General features: G+C 46.2%; 1 protein-coding gene across 2 annotated transcripts in view; it reads left to right on the top strand.

Moving 5' to 3' along the window:
- LOC124412368 (leucine-rich repeat-containing protein 24) overlaps positions 1-17922 on the top strand; it is a 98230-nt gene that overhangs the window by 63194 nt on the left and 17114 nt on the right. For both annotated transcript variants that reach the window (XM_046892181.1, XM_046892182.1), the window contains exon 2: positions 15804-15885. The gene's annotated coding sequence lies outside the window, so the exon portion shown is untranslated. The remainder of the gene's footprint in view (positions 1-15803; positions 15886-17922) is intronic.

Genomic DNA, 17922 nt, shown 5'->3' with positions numbered 1-17922 from the left:
TTAATTGACGTGACGAGAAAACTGCAACTTGATTGCAAGGATTTGAGATTTCGGGAATTTTGAAATATCGAAAAAAGAGAACTTCGGAAAATCGATATCAACTTAATTTTATTTCGTTTTACTTTTTTTTCTCTCCAGCGTTCCTCCGCAAGCATGAAGTGGTACATAAAATTTTTCCAAAGCAAAAACGAGACTGAAATATACACAAACTCCCGCATGTTCAAATTTGTGTTTAGTAAAGATTTTTATGGACCAAATTTAGTTCACTGTGGTTTCATAGCCGGTGAGGTTCTCTATCGTCGGTTGATACGTATAATGTATAAACGTTGATGTATTATAGTTGAAATTGAAATTCAGTTGGAAATCAATTAATCGAAAGAGAATCGTGAAAGCACGCGCCGAACGTGAACAAGGTATATACATACAGAAAGCATGAAATCGGATCCACGCACAGTGTCCGGATCAACAAACATTTCATTTCCGTAAATTTGAAACATCAAAGATACATCCTCGGCGAAATTAAACGCCTAACTGATTTGTTTGACTTGCCAGTTTCACGGTCAGAGGCACCTCGTGTGTCAGGCTTACCGCGTGTAGATTTATACCAACCTGCCTAAGGCTCCCAATCAGTTTTAGACTCACTTTGTTTGCCTCCATCCAGCGCCGGAGGGTCGCTTCCGCTTTGTGTTTTCACCGCGATGCAAACGATCGACTACTTTCCAATTCATCCTAGGCGATCTTCCGCTCTCTATTTCTATCTCTCTCTCCACCTCTCGACCCTCGGCTTCTCGTCGCGTTAATTGTGGAATCAGGGAATCAGCCTGATCCCGGGCAAACTCTGTACCTACCCGAGTTACGGAAATGCGAGTAAACAAAAGTGATCAACGTTCTTTTAATTATTCAAGAAGCCCCCGAGGTGCAAGAGTTGACGACAAAACCCAGACTCGAGCGAGGCGAAGAAATTCCGTCAGCGGGGTGCCTGAAGGAAGTTTCTCCCTTCGCCAAGTGTGAGGGTGGTGAGGGTGAGGAGGAGGAAGAGGAGTGTTAAGCGGCGTAAATAATCTCGGAGTAATTATATTTCCTTCACCCTTGGTGGTGTTAACGTTGTCGCGTCTCGTTTTTCTCGAGGTAGAGACAATTCATGGAGTGGATATAAACTGCGAAGCGAGTGGATGATGATAATAATGAAAACTTATTGAGATGATGAAACAACTACTCGTTGTCACAAAGAAAATGGCATCTCTCTTCTCCTCGATGAGGATCCGATGGAAACCCAAATTGTAACGATTTTCTTTTCACGCGGAGCACCGGATGACGGTGGTTACAGTTGTGCCATCGCGTATCGCAGTCGAGCCGTCCCAACGTTGAAAATTAACGAGCAAATTAGCATCAGCATCTTCGCGGGTCGAGCACCTGGCAGTGCGGTACGTAAGCCTTGCGCAGGAAACGGAGATCGCGGTCGGAAGTCGCTAACCTCTTGCCGGTGCCATTTACGTATTTTCCCCGTTAGTCTAGCTACGTGCAGCCAGATAAGAGGAGCGTGACGCAGATATTAGAGACTACTATAAGGACAAGTGGAGGAAGAGCACGTGTCACAACGTTTCAAAGAACCGCCGCCGTTTTTCGACTCGGCTACCACGTGCCCCAGGAATTGCGAATTTCGTTAAGAGTCACGCGAATTAACCCCGACGATATTATCCCCGAGCTTTCCAATTCTGCGAATTACTTCTGACGGTAGTTTTTGTTGTGACCGTGGGTGTGTGCAGCTGTATAATTTGCAACGAGCTTAATGAACAAGCGGAATTGTGCTGCGAACACGTGACAACCGGATAATTGAACCTCGTCTTGCCGCTCCTTTCCACTTCCGCTGCTCACAGTCCTTATTTCGCTGATTCTGTTTTCTTTAACTTTTACTTTTATTTCTATTGTTATACTTTCTTTTTTTATTTTCTTCTGTTCGTCCCTTGAACATCGGAGGAACAATTCGAAAACGATGAAAGTGGGAAAGGAATAAAAAAGAAATATGAGGACAGAGAAAAGGAAGAATAAAAAAAAACCTGCGACTGTAGCGCAGGATCGCGTCTCACCCAATACCGATATAAAATCCAAACCCCTTTTATTTTAAATTCAGCTTGAAATATGTATTTTATACCGGATATTTCCCAAGTGTCGGACGGGGTGAAAATAATATCGTGAAATTTTATCGCGATGCTTTTTGCAACGACGAACACCCCCGTAGACCCGATACCGCGAAAAATTCGAATTATATCAAAAGGACCCGAGCTGATATACTCTCTTCTCTGAATATCTACTCACCTCTTCGACTCCATTTTAATCGTACACTTCTGTTCGAATAGTCTTATTGAAAAATTGAAAATAACAATTATTATAATTTTTAAACAGTAGATATATTCCACATATGCTTAACTGGACTTTTTCCAATAAAACTTCGTATCGCAAAAATGTATATATATATATATATATATATATATATAAGTGGAAGTCCTTTGAGGTGAGAATTAAACACGCAGTGCATTTTGCAGCGCACAAAGTGGCCGAGGTGCGATCGAGTGATGGAATATCTGGGAACTTTGAGTCGTGCGTGTGATTGACGTAAATGTTGGCGGCAGTTGTAGGAGAAATTGCAACCAGTATCATGGGATGCAGACTGCACGCGCGTGGGTCTCTGGATGGAGGGACGTGCGGACCGGGAGTCTGCATGGTACATGCATTGTGAACCAAACACCCTGCATTGCCGGGGGTTTCGGGTCGGCAGTTATTGGCGAGGAGAGTCTGCTGCAGGGGTGGGAAACCTCGATATGATTAATGTCCCGTGTCGTCACCGCCCGCGGAGGACAGCTGTGAGTGACCTACGCCTAGGACTAACTCCTCCTCCACCTCCACCTCCTCCACCCCCACCCCCTCGACGACGATATACTAATATGTGCGTGACAGATGTCCGCCTGCTGCTCGCCCCCAGTTCGAACCGGGCATATCTTAATCTGGCCTCCGTTGGCCCAGGTTAGGATCTCCACCCACGCGAGTCTCCATATGACCCAGCCTCGATTGGTTGGAATAATTTTACTTTAATTGCCCGTCTGGCTCGATGTGGAACCCGCAAATTAACGGGTTACTGCTCGGGCTCCAGGTCAAACGAAACGACCGGAATTCGGGCAGGAATGTGGAACGCTCAGTTTATATGCAGCGAATCAAGGAAATTGAAGAAATCTTCAACAAACTTGGGGGAATATTGAAAAGATATTTTTGGTTTTTTTTTTTTTTTTTTGGATTCATTATCTTAGTCTTATTAATAATAGTTTGTTTAAGATAGAGGGAATGAGTTTTCGATTTTATTACATCATTCTCTCTGCAAGGTACTTTGAAGTATATTTACATGAATATTTCTGAAGCATGATATGAGGTATTAATAGTGGAAAAATTGCGATGAATTTTGGGTCAATTTGACTCGGAAAATTGGGGTAATCTTGGGGAATATGAATTAGAAACGTACAAACAAACGAAACATATCGAAGTATACAAAAATACTAAAATTTCACTTTTCTATCTTTCAATATTGTACATTTTTTCAATTCTATACGGACTAGATTTTAAAGTTTTTGGTACTTATGGTGCAGTAGATGTTCTACTTGTTTACGCAGATTGTCGACTTTTAAAAGTCGACTATACGTAGAAGAGGTCCTGGTTCCCCTGAAACCCGCAACAGTGTTGTCGAGAAAACTTTTCAGATTCAATTTCTAAAGCGAATGGTTAATTCACACCGTTTCACGATAAGTTTATCCCCGAGCGAACTCGATTCCAGGCGTCTTGTTGTACACACCTCCAGTATCGTTAATCGCGTTAAAATCGTTCCGCATCTTTGATGTTGTACAAACTCACGCTTTAAAGATGAATACACCGACCTCTCAGTGTATAGTTTTGCGAAAGACGATTTCCCGGCAAGGAGACTGCAGTCGATCTAGAGATATCTGTAGTTGAAACTTCACTTAGGAAATCATTTCCCTTCTACCACCCACCCTATCCACCCTGAAGTGGGTATAAGCCGTATACTCGTAGTGGAGGAAGTGGTCACGACTGGCGTTATACTCCATGATTTCCCTCGTTGGCGAAAGTTAGTTCAGCTTGAAAATCCGATCGCAGCGTCCTTCTCCTTTCTCCATTTCTTTTGCTTCCCCTTTTTAATCCCTTTTCTCTTCTGTTTTCCTATTTTTCTCGTCTTTCTTCTTCAGCAACAAAACGAGAAGGCGCGCTGCTGCTGCTTTTGCTGCTCCTCGAGCACGCAGCGGTAGATCAGGATTTTCACCGACCTCTTTACTAGGATTAAGTGGACTTTAACGCGGAAGCATCTTACGCTCTTTTGTCTCACTTTTTTCCCCGCTTCGACTTTCCTTTTTCCACCTCGACTCGGTATCTCGTGTCATTTTTACCGTAGGTACGCGGAATTGGTGTCTGAATTCACCCCGTTTCATCCACCATCTGCACCGTTTAACAACGACTTGACGACTTGTATTAGGATTGAATTCCGCTCGAAAATGTTCGGCCCTCCCTTGCACCTACCGCAGGTGCCTTTTCTCTCGCTCCCTTCCCCCCTCTTCGCCCTCCCATTTTCTTTCGGGCCCGTCCATCTCCCTGTGCGGAGGGACCGCTAACACGCGGAGCTAACGCGTAGGATCCCTTGTCCAATTACACTTAAATTTATTTACGACTGCTCATTTCCACCCTACGTATAAGACTCGAGGAACTGCAGCCGTTGAGGCCCGGGATAATTCCTCCGCCACCCTGCCGCCCGCCTCATTGGATAAACCACCCTCGAAGAATTTCCGATCCTTAAACCTTCTTAAGCAAATGTACTCGACTCCCGATACTCGATTGATCAGCGTTTTATTCTCACGCCGCATCCGAAGTCGACGATACTCGGATACTTTAAAAAATCTCAAAAACGTCAACTTCTCGATACCTGTAAAATTCCTCTCGAAAATATTTACCATAGATAACAGAAAGCAGAAAAAAAATGTGTTAATAATAATAATTTGTTTCCTCAGTACTACTTTTTATTACTCTTCCTTTCCAACTTGTCACGTGATTGGGTGAAAGTCGTTTCGAGTTTTATTTGAATTAAACAGCGATAATATCGTCGATTCATGTTATCTCTGCGTAGATGAAATTGATCTAAATCACGGGGTGGATCAATCGAAAATAACCGAACGAAATCGATCCTTCATATTTGAATAAAGAATCGTTACTTCTTGCCTACCTATAGGTAAAATTTTATAGCGAAGCAGCAGCGTCGATATCAGTTCCATTCTCGTTTTCCTTTCTTCATGTCTTACATTTTCTCTCCTTTTCTGAAAGAAGATATGCTTCCGGCTAAAGTTTGAAGTGGAAAATTGTTCCTTCTATAGGCAGCTGGTCAATTTTACGGACCACGTCGCGGCGCTGCAGGATCTCTTCGGCAACGGGTTGGCGGGTGGGGGGGGGGGGGGGGGGGGGGGGCAAGCTGTTACACAGTCTGTATTTGCCTTCCAATCTCTATTCTGGAACTTGGGCGTTATTATAACTTGAAGAATTTCCTATAGCTAGCCCACCATGACCCGGTTGCATTGATTAGGACTTCTGTTTCCGGTCCGCTTCAGCGGCAGCCGCTATTCAGGCCGAGGTGGAAAAGCGACCCCGACCTACGCGAAACTGGTTCGAAACCGTTCCTCGTGTGCGCATCGAGAGATTCGTATAGAACGTCCGCGCGGATATTTTTCTCTTTCTTTCTTGCCTCGAATCGACTTTTTTTTTTATTTATACTCCCGTAGGTTGTTCGACGGTGAAGATTTTGCCTCGCTAGCCCTTGGTCGAGATTGTAATAAATTTATAGTTCGAACCTGAATTACTTTCCTCGACGGTTCCATGAATAAATCGGCCGTACGTTTTCCTGCGTGCAAAAAACAAAAAAGACATAATGGAGAGGGGAAAAAAAAACCGAAGGATCGGAGGAAGAGACGAAAAAACGTAGCTGGCTTCCTGCTGGTATCGCTTCCTTTCGCTTCATCGATCCTCTTTGCTTTCTCTCTCTCTCTCTCTCTCTCTCTGTGCGGGACGTTTTTAATTACGAAAATTCTCGACTTCTTCCCCCACTCCCTGTCAGTTTTTTTTCCACGATCGTTCGGGCCCCACGTGAACGGAGCAGTCGTAAATCTCGGTAGTGGGTAAATTTTTGTGAACCGTATTTCGAAAGTTGAGGAAGAATAATAACCAGGAAACTGCAGGTAAAATCTCGTCTTCCGCGTCCATTCATTCGACAAGGATGAGATTACATACTTTAAAACTTTTATCATTGCGAGTGCTCGACGAGGATTTTTCTCTCCGTCGCGTCGTGCGGCTGCTAGCTAGTACTTTTCTCATGAATTTTTTACCGACGAATTCATCACTTTGTTTCACCCTGCCTGCGCCTTCCATCCCTGACGAACGCTCACCTCGCGCTTTGCCCTCGCGTTTTTCCATCTTATTCGCCGCTCTCTATACGTACAAACCCACATCCAGGGTGCCCTAGCTAGCTAGTGTGTGTGTCTTTGTGCTAGCAATTGCAAAAATCAATGCATGAGAGACGCTTCGAGAAATACACACAAATGTACATACCGTGAGATAGACAAGCGAGGATAGAAAGACGCCCTGCCATTTTCTCATCTTCGAGTCTCTCTCCTTTCCTCATCTGCACAATGCCACCCTCCTCCTCCCTTTCTCCGTTCTCGCAATTCAAACTTGTTCATGAAGCATGAAAGGATTCAAAGGCAAACACGACAAGCCAAAGGAGGAGAAGCTACGCGGCGCTGGGGGGAGGAAAAATCAGCCCACGAATCTATACTCTCCTCTATGTGTGTACGTGTATAATATATATAGGTTCGTATAAGGAACGTTGGAGAGCGACGCTCTTCACCTACCCTTCTACTCTTTGCGTCGAGGCTCAAGAGATCCGACGCTGAGACACTAGAGAGGAAAAATCCGATGTGCTCTTTGGGGTCCTGACTCTATTCTTGAAAAGAACGTTCTTCACGTGAGGAAAGGAAATTGGGGAAAAAAGAAGGAAGAGAAAATATTTTTCGGGACAATCATCTCACCGACTCTTCGAACATCGACGTGCCCAACACCGAATGAAAATCTTTCGAGGCGCGTGGCACGCGTGTGGAACACGAGACACGATCAAACTATAAGTTGATCCTACAGGCGACGACTGTGAGGACGTAACGTAAGGATATTTTCGTCACGCGTCTCTGACGGGCGGCACTTTGTTTCTCGCTTAGGTGGCAATTAACTTTCCCTTGTTTGTGTAATTTGACCTGTTCGAAGAGACGTTCGGCTGTTGAGAATGGTGGTGGACTGCCGTGGACAAGAGAGAAGTTTTTGAGTGGAAAATCGGTCGCCCTTGGAAAGAAGGAGCGGTTCTGTTTTCTTCTTCTTCTTCTTCTTCTTCTCCGTCTGGTAATATTGAATTCCCTATCGTCATTCCTGGCTCGGAAAATGTAATATGTGCCCTCGCCTATATAAGGCGAATGTTTAAAGTGCAGATTCCATTTGTGTTCCTGAACGAAGCAATTCATATCACCCTCCTCACCCTGCAGTTGAAAATTAACGCATTTGTTACACCATAAATTGGCTCACGCCGCCACCCGCGAGTCTCGCAACTGCTTGCCGAGGGCCTTCCTCTTCCTCCTTCGCTAGCAATTTACCCTGGGGGCTTACGCTAAGCCCCAGCTAGCTTCGAAAATCCTCGAAAGCACGTCCCAAAAGCCGAATCGAAGGCGATGAAAATGTTTATTTGCTTCGCTGCTTTCGCTTCGCCGTTTGATTAGTCCCTGTGGTTTTATTATCGTTGTTGTTGTTGTTATTATTATTTCTTGTCAATTATACCCCTCGACTCCTAATTTCCGACGCGTTTGCGTGAGTACATTACCGTGAATCTCTCTGGCTATAAATTGTATCCGGTTCTTCATGTTGTTTTCTTGTTTTCCTCTCTCGTGGAAAATAATCCAGTTAACCGATGAATAAAAATGACGCGCCGTCAGCTGCAGGTCAGAAAGAGAGAGAGAGAGGAAAGGGAAGCCTCGAGCGATACGTGCAACGTTTTTGGACGATTTGATTTTTCCAGAGCATCTCCTCCCCCCTCCTGCACCTCTTTATATTATTATATAAGATATAACACGCGCAGGCGAATACAAATGGTTTCACGCCTCGGGTAAGACATGTGCTTCGCCGTTTCCATTATGGCATTCTTGTTAAGGACCCAGAGAGCGGGCCGGAATTGATTGCCCCGCTTTCATTGAGATACGCGAATCTAATAAACTGAAATCGGCTGGCATTTCTCACCGGCGAAACACGGTATACATTTTAGTTAGGTCCTTGCGTCCCCTTTTCCACAATGCACACACAACACCTCTTAAATCTGACCTACACACCCGCCGCGTTCTCAACGGTATTGTACAGTCGTGTGTGTATCTATGTATATATATACACATACGTATACGCATATGTATATAAGTTACGCAAGTCGTTCGGCCGGCCATTTCCCGCAAATCACCTCGCCCTGACAAAAGCTCAACGGTATTGCCACTAGGTAGGTAGCTGCTCAACGTGGGTGGAGGTTTTGGGACGATAGAACCGTTTCATTCGAACAGCAAACAATCCTAGAACCTTTATTGTTCTTCTCTTTCATCTTCTTTGGAATGCGAAATTATCTGTTAATTTTACAATCGTAAACATCGACGAGCACTTGGGATAATTTTATTTTAAGAATATACACTCACAGTTGCGGAAAATTCATTCATCGTCTTCGAACGGCTGAAAAGGTAATTCTCTCTAACTACTTTCCGACGAGAGACTCGAAATGTCAAAGATAAAGAGGCAATAATAGGTGGAGAGGAAGCCGGTCTGCACAGGAAGTCACGAGGTTCGAAGGGTAAACGCAAATGCAATTTTGCACCGCGTTCAAAAGTTAAGTAGCGGTATAAGGCGGGGTAGTCTTCGGGTATATAAGCTCCTGCGAGACTGGCTCTTCAATATCGAGTATCTTGCAGCTGATAATGGAAAAGAGTAGCTGCGGTAAGCCGAACCCAGAAGTAGATAGTCGGCCGGTATATAAGGCGCATGTATATCCCTTCAATCAGAGCCCGGGTCCTCTCAAAGAGGGCGCGGGAAGTAGGTAGGTAGGTAGGTACTTTGATTGAAAACAGTTCGGTTTCAATCTCAACCACCATCTTCTCAAGACCATAGCCTAGGTTCCTGAATAAACACCCATCCGGCTGTTTCCTTCTCTGAATGAAATCGATTCTACCGGTGTTAACCAAGCCCTGAAGCTCATCGTCAGCTTGGATCATCGAAGCTAACTCGAGCTCGAGCCTCGAACTGAGGAAAATTTCATCCTGATTTCAGTTACGACGCCGCCCCTGCTTATCGGTGGTAACAACAAGTCCTCAGAGAATTCTTACTTCAGATTGTCCATCGGTCCTGGAACGTTTTTCAAGCGGACGGCAAATCGCCGGTATTTCGCGAAACCTCGTTCAAATCAAATCTCGCGAATTTGACTGGCCGCTTCTTTCGCCGGCAAAAGGACGGAACTTGACGCGGATGGAGGGCAGTTAAAGTTCGGAAGATCTGCAATAATGGTTTGTTTTTCTCCAGGGTCTTATTTGCCATTCTATTTCCTTTTTCTTTTCTCGACCTCTCGTGCCGTCTGATTTCTCTTCGATGGATATCAATTCATTCGCTTTTTCGTCCCCACCCTCCGAGCCTGTCGTCTCGAACTTTTCCCGTTTGCCGCACTGAGCTTGCAGGCATTCCAGGGAAAAAAAGTTTCTCACTACTACCTCTCGTCGGGAGAGAGGCGAACGATTAATAAAATCTCTCGAATCTCGAGTTCGTTATCCCAAGTTCGTCTTTCTCTTTCGTATGGAAAATTCTGCACTCGGATTAACCTCGCAACGGTTGAAAGTTTAGCGTTGGGTTACAGACATTCATTTTCAAAGAAAGAAAGAGGGTTTTTGTCGGAGAAGCGATTTAACGACACCTACTTCCCGGAGAATGCGGACTGAAAACTCGACGTTTATTCACTCCGATGTAAACCCATCTGGCGCCATTTATACTCCGTGCTTTTGCAATACGTATAATGTAACGACTACACAAGAGGGTCGGAATTGATGCTAAGCTCAAGGTGTAGGGTGTAATAATTTAATTTCTCACTGCGAATTTTCATCGGCGACAAAAACCCTCCTCGTCGTCTACGTAATAGACTCTGTCTCCATGAATTGACGCGGAAAGATGCCGCTTTACCAATTCTGAAAAGCTCCTTCACGCCTAGACTTGTTATACCCCTCCGGTCAGATTTTACTTTCGTGAAATACTCATCCACCTCCTCGTCCTCCTCACCCTCACCTTCATCCTCATCCTCTGAGCAATATAAACGGGCGGGTATCATTATATTTGGAATGTAATTTTCACGGTGCCGTGCAGCTCCGCCGTTAAACTCCCGACCGGTGGTATGAAGACCTGTTCCAAGGAACGACGAACCACCGTCCGTACGGACTTAGGAAAGTCGTAACGCCAGGCCACACCGACGTCGACGTTGACGACATGTGGGGACAGGAGCTGTCGTCGTCGTCGTCGGCGGCGTCGTCGTATCTGCAATTAAATAGACCTCGCGACAGCGATAATCAGGGAACTTATGGGAATACCTCCACAATCCTTCCCTTTAATCAGATTAGTTTCCACGACGACGTGTGCAGTCAATGGGCTGCGGATTTTTTCACCTCTAGGTATCGAGCATCGACTTCTTCGTTTCTTTCTATCGTTAGTTTATGTGCGTTAATCCCTGCAACGTGGATGTTAATTATCGTAATTTTTAACAACTTAACCGCCTCAAATTTTCACTTCGGCGACGCATTTGTACCCGACACGTTGCCGCTGCAACCCGGTCTCAGAATGTATGTAATACAGTAATGATTTTCAGGAACAGGTGCAATTAGCGAGGTTCGCAGTTCAGGGTGGCCCGAGAGGGCGGACGAAATGGCCAGTTATAAATATTACTAATAGTCCAAAAGTGCTGAAAAAAGAAAATCACCCAGCGCTTCGCCCAAGGCCTTATCGGCCCAGCGCCCCTACACATTAGCGCGACTGCAACCGAGAATGTATCGCCTTTTTAATGGGCCGACTCTCGGCCTGACTATTCCTCTCGTCTCTGCCCTGGAATTATTCAAACTGCGCTCGTAATTTCGGTAGAAGAGAATATTCGTGCGAAAAAGACAGTATCTTTGAAATTGTCGTCGGAAAAATTGATTTACAACTTCTTCTCCGCGACGTCTCTCGACCGTTTTGGAGAAGAAACGTGGGCTGAAATCGTAAAATAGTTGGAAAAAGAGCTTTGCAAGCAGGAAAAAACTGCGCAAAAGACGCAGAAAAATTCAAGGTAAGCCAAAATAAGCTCGAGTGTCGGGACAGCGTCTCTGCACGAGACGAGGCATGGCAGGACCAACCTTAAATACCTCGGTACTCGCCCGTCTACATCGGAGTTGCGAATCTTTGTGCAAAGTGGCAAGGGTTTATGATCTCATACGTTATTATAACGCAAGGCTCCGCGGTATTCGCTCTCACGTACCGCCGCGGTATTTCGCTGTACAAAAAGCGCTTTCAAGCTGTGGATTCTCCCTTTCCAACACGCCTGTCCTTGCACCCACATACTCACTTGAGCAAAAACGCTCCGAGCAACCAAACGTAATCCTCAGACTCAAGCGAGGACTAAATCGTCCTCGAATATGTGGGCGTCAAGCGTGAGAATTCGTTCAGCTCGACGACGAATTATTGACGCGTTTATTTAGGCGAGAGAAATTGCGCAAAAGAGGGTCACCGGGTGTCGAGGAATGTCTTCTTGAATTCGTAAAAAGCAGCAAACCCATCCGCAAAAGACATCGGCAACCGAGTGTATCGAGAAAAGGTATAAACGTTTCCAGAGTCCGAGTCCCGGTTGAATGGGCATTGACCGGGTCGTCGGAAAGAACGGGGTCATCGAAGAGAAGAAATGGGTCTCTCGTGCCACGAGGCACGGAAAAGGCGGTAATGAAATACAGCGGAGCACGCGAGTGCCGGCTGCGTCTAAGACCCGGAAGCGAGACGTGGACCTTTGCAGCCCTAATTATGCAAATTCGAGGGGTTGTCGGGGCGTTCGCGCGGCTTCCCCGGGAACTCGGGGGACGCGGAATTCCGTGGCACCGGTTGCAGGCTGTATCGCGAGGAGTTTTTTTTTCACAGAATCGCACTTACAGATCATCCGACCCCCGGACACGTCCAATGCAAAGACGCCTGTCTGCCCGCCGGGCGGCGTCTGACGTCTAGGGACCGACGGAAGGGTTGGCTTCCGGCTTGAATTAGCGCGGCAAATCCCCGGGGTGAAGGGCGGGTCACTTACACGGCGGCTGCCTCTTGTCCCGACCGACCGACCGAGGTCCGTGGCTTCCGGATTCCGGTCACGAATGCACCGTTTTCAAAATGTGATTGAATCACGACAGATTTATTCATGTCGCTCCGTAGAGTGCGCCGTTCGGGCTACGCGTGCTCTTCGCCGAGGGATCGAGTGCCTGCGGTTATCATCTGCCGGAGGCGAGGAGGGTCTGGAGTTCAGCCATCTTGGAATAATCGTGGCCGGGTTACTCAAAACAATGGGACGTACGCGTTTTTCCGTCGTGTGTATTTTTCCACGAGGATCCTGACGCTTTTCTTCTCTGCACCCACGCTAGGCCTCGAGATCTCTTTTGGAATACAATTATTCACCCCTCATCCCTTTCTCCACCCCGGGGGGGGTCTCTCCTTTCTTCCCCCAACTTGGCCTCTACAAGGGTCTGACCCAAGATCCCTGCAAGGAGCTCGAACTCATTAACGGGAATTTCCTACCGCACGTGGCATCGCCGTCTCCTTAATTAATTAAAAATTGTTACGTCTAACGCCCGTCTCTGCAAAGTTAGACCAGATTGGATCAGTCGCCTGAGAGAGAAATGGAGTGGATGAAATTCGCGTTTGAAAAGGCACACCAGATCTCGTCTTGCCGCTTCTGCTCTACAAACGTTTCGCAAATGTTCCTCCACGCATATACATATACCGTGTACACGAATCGAGGCACGTTCCCTCATCGAGGTTCTCTCGCAACGCGGTTTTCACCCTCCACCGCCTATCGTACGCCTCCTTACGCCCCCTTGATTGCAAAAGCAATTTTCCGCGTCTGATTAAGAGCGATATAGACTCACCCGCAAACTCGGTGTAGGTATTCGAATTTTCTTTTTTTCGTGAGACAATCTCACTGCGGAGTTCGCTATTCGTTCTTCCGCTTTGAAATGATCGGTAAATAAGTTACTGTAGCCTTACTTTTCCCCACCTGGAATATATAGAGAACTGGCAAAATTTACTTGAGGATTTTTTCGCCTCGGTTCAACCTTGCGAATTAAATGAAAGTGGGAAACGTCGTGGGTAAGCTGAAAGCCTTCAGCTTCGAGTTTCAAGTTCGAAGACCGTGTAGTGATCCAAATCTGCTTTTAGTTGTGATCGGCCATTTCCGCTGGAGAGCGTTTATCCCCGCGTACCTACGCCACGTGCTTAAAGTACCAGTAGTGGCGAAGTGCGAGGGGACAAACTCAGCTCGGTTAGCCAGAGCCTTGTTGTTGAGAAAATCCAGCGCCCGTTACTGGCGGCTGCAACAAGAGAGGAACGAGAGCTTTGGAAACCCCGGAGTGAACTTTTAACTCGAAATCCATGAATTTCGGATAAATCAGAGGTAAGCCGCTCGGCTGGCTTACCACGGATCTTCGTCCCGAGGTAGGCATATAAGAAGGCTTACATCTAAATAAATTTGCAGCCAAGAGCAGCGTGCATTATAAATGTTCACTTGTCTGCTTGGTGCTATCTGTCTTTTCCGTCAAGCGGATCAAGTGGTCCCGAGGAGTGAGCATCCGTTCGAGAGACAGGAGGACGGGAGGACGACCCCTGACACGCAGGACGAGGGCGGAAACCACCCTCAGGAAACCCTACGGAGAGACTCGAGGAAATCCACCCTACCGTAGCCAAACTTTGGTGACACCGTTACGGATCTCAGTCTTACGTAACTTGTGTATCAAGGCGTATTGAAACTGCGTAACAAGTTCAATCTCATCACGGTCACTCGTTTCGTCCTTAGACCTCGCGGAGGCCCCGAAAATTTTGGAATTGTCGATGTCGAAAGCGGTTGCAAGTTCACGTTTCTGTGCGAATTCAGACATCGAGTATTATCACGAAATCACTTTTACCAACCAATCGACAAATAACACCTATACGATCCGGCACCGATTTCTCTTTTATCTTGATCAAAGTCTTTGCATCCCAGCGAACTCCGTGTGCCGAGTCATTTGCAGAGAGGTACGTTCGCTCTGGTGTAATTTTCGCGCGAAGTACTCCGCAGGGTTGCAGGCAGCCCAAAGGCGTCAAAGAAGAAACATTAAGGAGTTTCGCTAAAAGTGTCTTGTAAGCCTTGGCGAAAATTTTCCCAGGCTCGCATCCCATTCCTACATGCATAATCCGCGAACTACCCTTTTTAACCCCGGCCGGAGTCAAACCGCGCGCTGAGCTTGCCCGGCATCAACCCTCGCTTCTATTCCGGACATTTAATTTGTCTTAGCCCCTGTAGATGGATGCGCCCCGTAGATGAACCGAGAGACCTAGATCCCAGACACCGTTGGTATGCGCAAAATACCCGGGCGCAGGCCTATTTTGAGCAAAAATTTCCACCCCTTAACACGGGCTTGAATTTATAGAGGCGAGAGCTCTGCAAATGCCTCGTCGAGAAACTAGTGAGAATTTGCGCGTATTCGCAGATACGACGGCGATTAACCTTGGTTTCCACGGGGGTTGATTGATGGGTCCTTCGTTATCCCGGAATACTATTACCTTGTTTTTGCATATCTTGAAACGTAAGTCTGCTCGGTCCGAGTTATTCATTCCTCGAGAACGTTTCTTTGTCCGACTCTTTGCCGTTCGTCCCGTCGTGAACGGACTGCCATCGTTTATTCCGAACAAATTAGGGGCGGAAGACCTTTAAACGCGTGCTTTGGGCCGTGTTACCGCCTTTCTTCAAATCCTCCACCAGCTCGAGTTAGTCGGCCTGATTACGTCGTTCGAACAATCCGATATCCAGTCGACCCGAACACTGATGGCGTCGAGCAGACCGTTTCAATTCCTCGAACCCGAAATGAACGCTCTAATCAAATGAGTGTTCGATCCACTTGTACTCTGGTCTGCGGGACCTAACGCAATCCTTTCAGCTATTGCTGCTTTTACTGTTATTCCCCGATACAAAGCGGCCGGATTTAGTCTCGGTAAATATTCCCAAGCTATTCTTTTCCTTTCGTATTTGCCGTTCGATGTTTCCAACACTTTGCAGTGTCAAGTGCCAATATTTATGTATTAATTACAATTATACGACAACGCGGGTATAATTACATTTCACACTCTTAACCGGAAAGTGAGAATGTGACTAGATGTGATTCGTTGGAATACTCGAATTCGTCGGTTGCGTTACGAACGGTCGGTCTGAGGTATCGTCTGATTGGCGACTCGAATTTGATTACTTTGGAGTTAGTCATGGCTTTTTCGGGTCTTGTGATTCGGTTACCAAGTTTGGTCCGTGCTTCTGTATTTTATATGTTTTTTTTTTTTTTTTGCTTTTCACCTCTTTCTTTTTCCCTTTCGCGTTATGGCTTTCATTTTATTTACCCGGAGGTTTATTATTGCAGGATCAACCACGAGAGAGAGAGAGAGAGCCAGCCAGACCTGACCGAGTTAGTGGGCCATAGCTGTGTCTGCAGGAAATAAAAGGTGAGTGGAGAGTAGTGGTGGGTGAAAACCGCGAGCGTCAAAGTTTGTCTTTTGTTATCGTCCCCACTGTTTGCACAATCGACTCGTGACCGTCGACTTTTTCTTACTACCACCCAAACTTACATCCGGATTGGTCGCCCCCTCGGTGTGTTTAGCTTTGCTCGCTGTTTCACCTCTCGAGGTTAGACGAGGCAGAATTATGATCGACCTTATCCTTTTCTAGTATAGAAATTTTCACCGTCAATTTAGCTCGTCCCTTACCTCATCAAAACAAAACCCAGAATTCACGTGATTCGTTTCAGCATCTAGCAGCTTATACGCGTGTTAGGCCGAAAAAAAATGTCTACAATTTACTCGGGGCTTGACACCCTTCCAATGGCTCTTCGAAGCTATTGAGAGCCCGTCGTAAATCTCACGGGGGTTTTCCGGGGAACAAGATGGAAGCAAGGCTAAGGTTTCACCAGGGCTGTGCAGAGGGTGGGTGGGTGGTTCGTTCGGACGGTTGTGGGATGGATGAAAGGGACGGGAATAAAGGGGCTGGAAAATTCCCTACTGCAACCGAGCGTTCTTCGACCATTTCGCTGAAATAGAGGCGCGGGAGAAGGAAGGAGGAAAATTAGCGATAAGAAACACGGCGGCGAAACGCGGAGGTCAGTTTCGCACGCTTCCAGCATCTAATTTCGCGAGCAAATAAAAGCGGGGTCAGATTCAAGCTTTGGCAAGGAAAGAAAAAAGGATTAAGAAGGAAAAGAAAACATGGGAAATAGTGTAAAAATAATCTCGAAGTGGCGAAAAAGACAGCGACGATCCCTCTTTTATCATCCTCGACTCGGCGTCGGATCGAGAAGAGAAGGCCAAGCTTCGGGGCTAACTTGAGGTCGTTCCGAAGACATATGATACGTCTCGAGGTTCGACCGCCACCGATCTTCGTCTCGAACCGATCTTTCTCCCGCTGAAATTTAACCGGTCGAAGGGGCCTCGTAACAACGTACTTTCATAGCATTGATCCGTCGCTCGGGTTTGCCGCTAAATGAGAATATAAAATGGACACTTTGTCTACGATCAGTCAAGATCTAAAGATACGATCTTCGATCCTCTCGTGGCGTGTAAGGCATCTGCGAATTTCGGCCGACCTCTAATTATCCGTTATAATTGTCTCTTTCTTTAGTTTCCCGATGTTATTAGTGTGAAATGAAGAAGAAAGAAAAGCATCGGGGGCCAAACAATTTGTCGAATACGGTGAAGTATTAACACGGGGTGTAGAAACGCCCACAATTGTGTCCGCGCATTTAAATAATACGAGGAAAATTAAGTTCCTGCTTTAACGCGGTGTACAAAATGTATACAACATCGTTCGGTGAAACGCCGCGTTTCATTTTCATTTTTATTGTTATTTCGCTCACTTATAACTTAGCCATCGTGGTTAGGAAGAGGGGGCGGAGGGGGGGGGGAGGCTGGCCGGGACTGTTGTGGGTGCAGAATTGTTGTTCAATGGGTTGAGGCAACGGGGCTAAATTAGAAGGTATGTTACGCCGCGGTTTATCGCTGGGCTACCGCAGCGCGATTCGCGTGAAGCATTTTATTCGTTTTTTCGTATTTATAATTTTTTGTTTTCCCTTTTCAATCCCCTCCCCGGTACGTTGTTTCCTTTTCTGCCAAATGCCTGACGATAAATCTTTTTCTATATATCAACTTTATTATATCGCGAAATTCTCGAGCACGTTGGTCGAAGGGCGCTGGGTTAAAATGTATTCTCTCAGTGTACATATGCGAATATGAGAAAACTTAAACCGCGAGCGACGATGAAAAAATTTTTCAAAAATTTCGCGAGGTGCCGTAGACAGATAGAGGGATAATTTTTCTTGCTTCCTATTTCTTTCCCAGTTGTGGTGGTGCTTGTGATGATGACATAGTGATATCGGATTCTCTAATTGGAAGTGTAAGCGTAAGTTCTACGTATCGTACACTCATGGACAAGTAATATTTACATGCCGAAAAATGCGATGGATGGATGGGGGAGGACGAAGGGGATGATTT

The sequence above is a fragment of the Diprion similis genome, chromosome 11 (genome assembly GCF_021155765.1).
Source record: "Diprion similis isolate iyDipSimi1 chromosome 11, iyDipSimi1.1, whole genome shotgun sequence".
NCBI classification, from domain to species: domain Eukaryota; kingdom Metazoa; phylum Arthropoda; class Insecta; order Hymenoptera; family Diprionidae; genus Diprion; species Diprion similis.
This window is presented reverse-complemented; position numbering and strand designations above follow the sequence as displayed.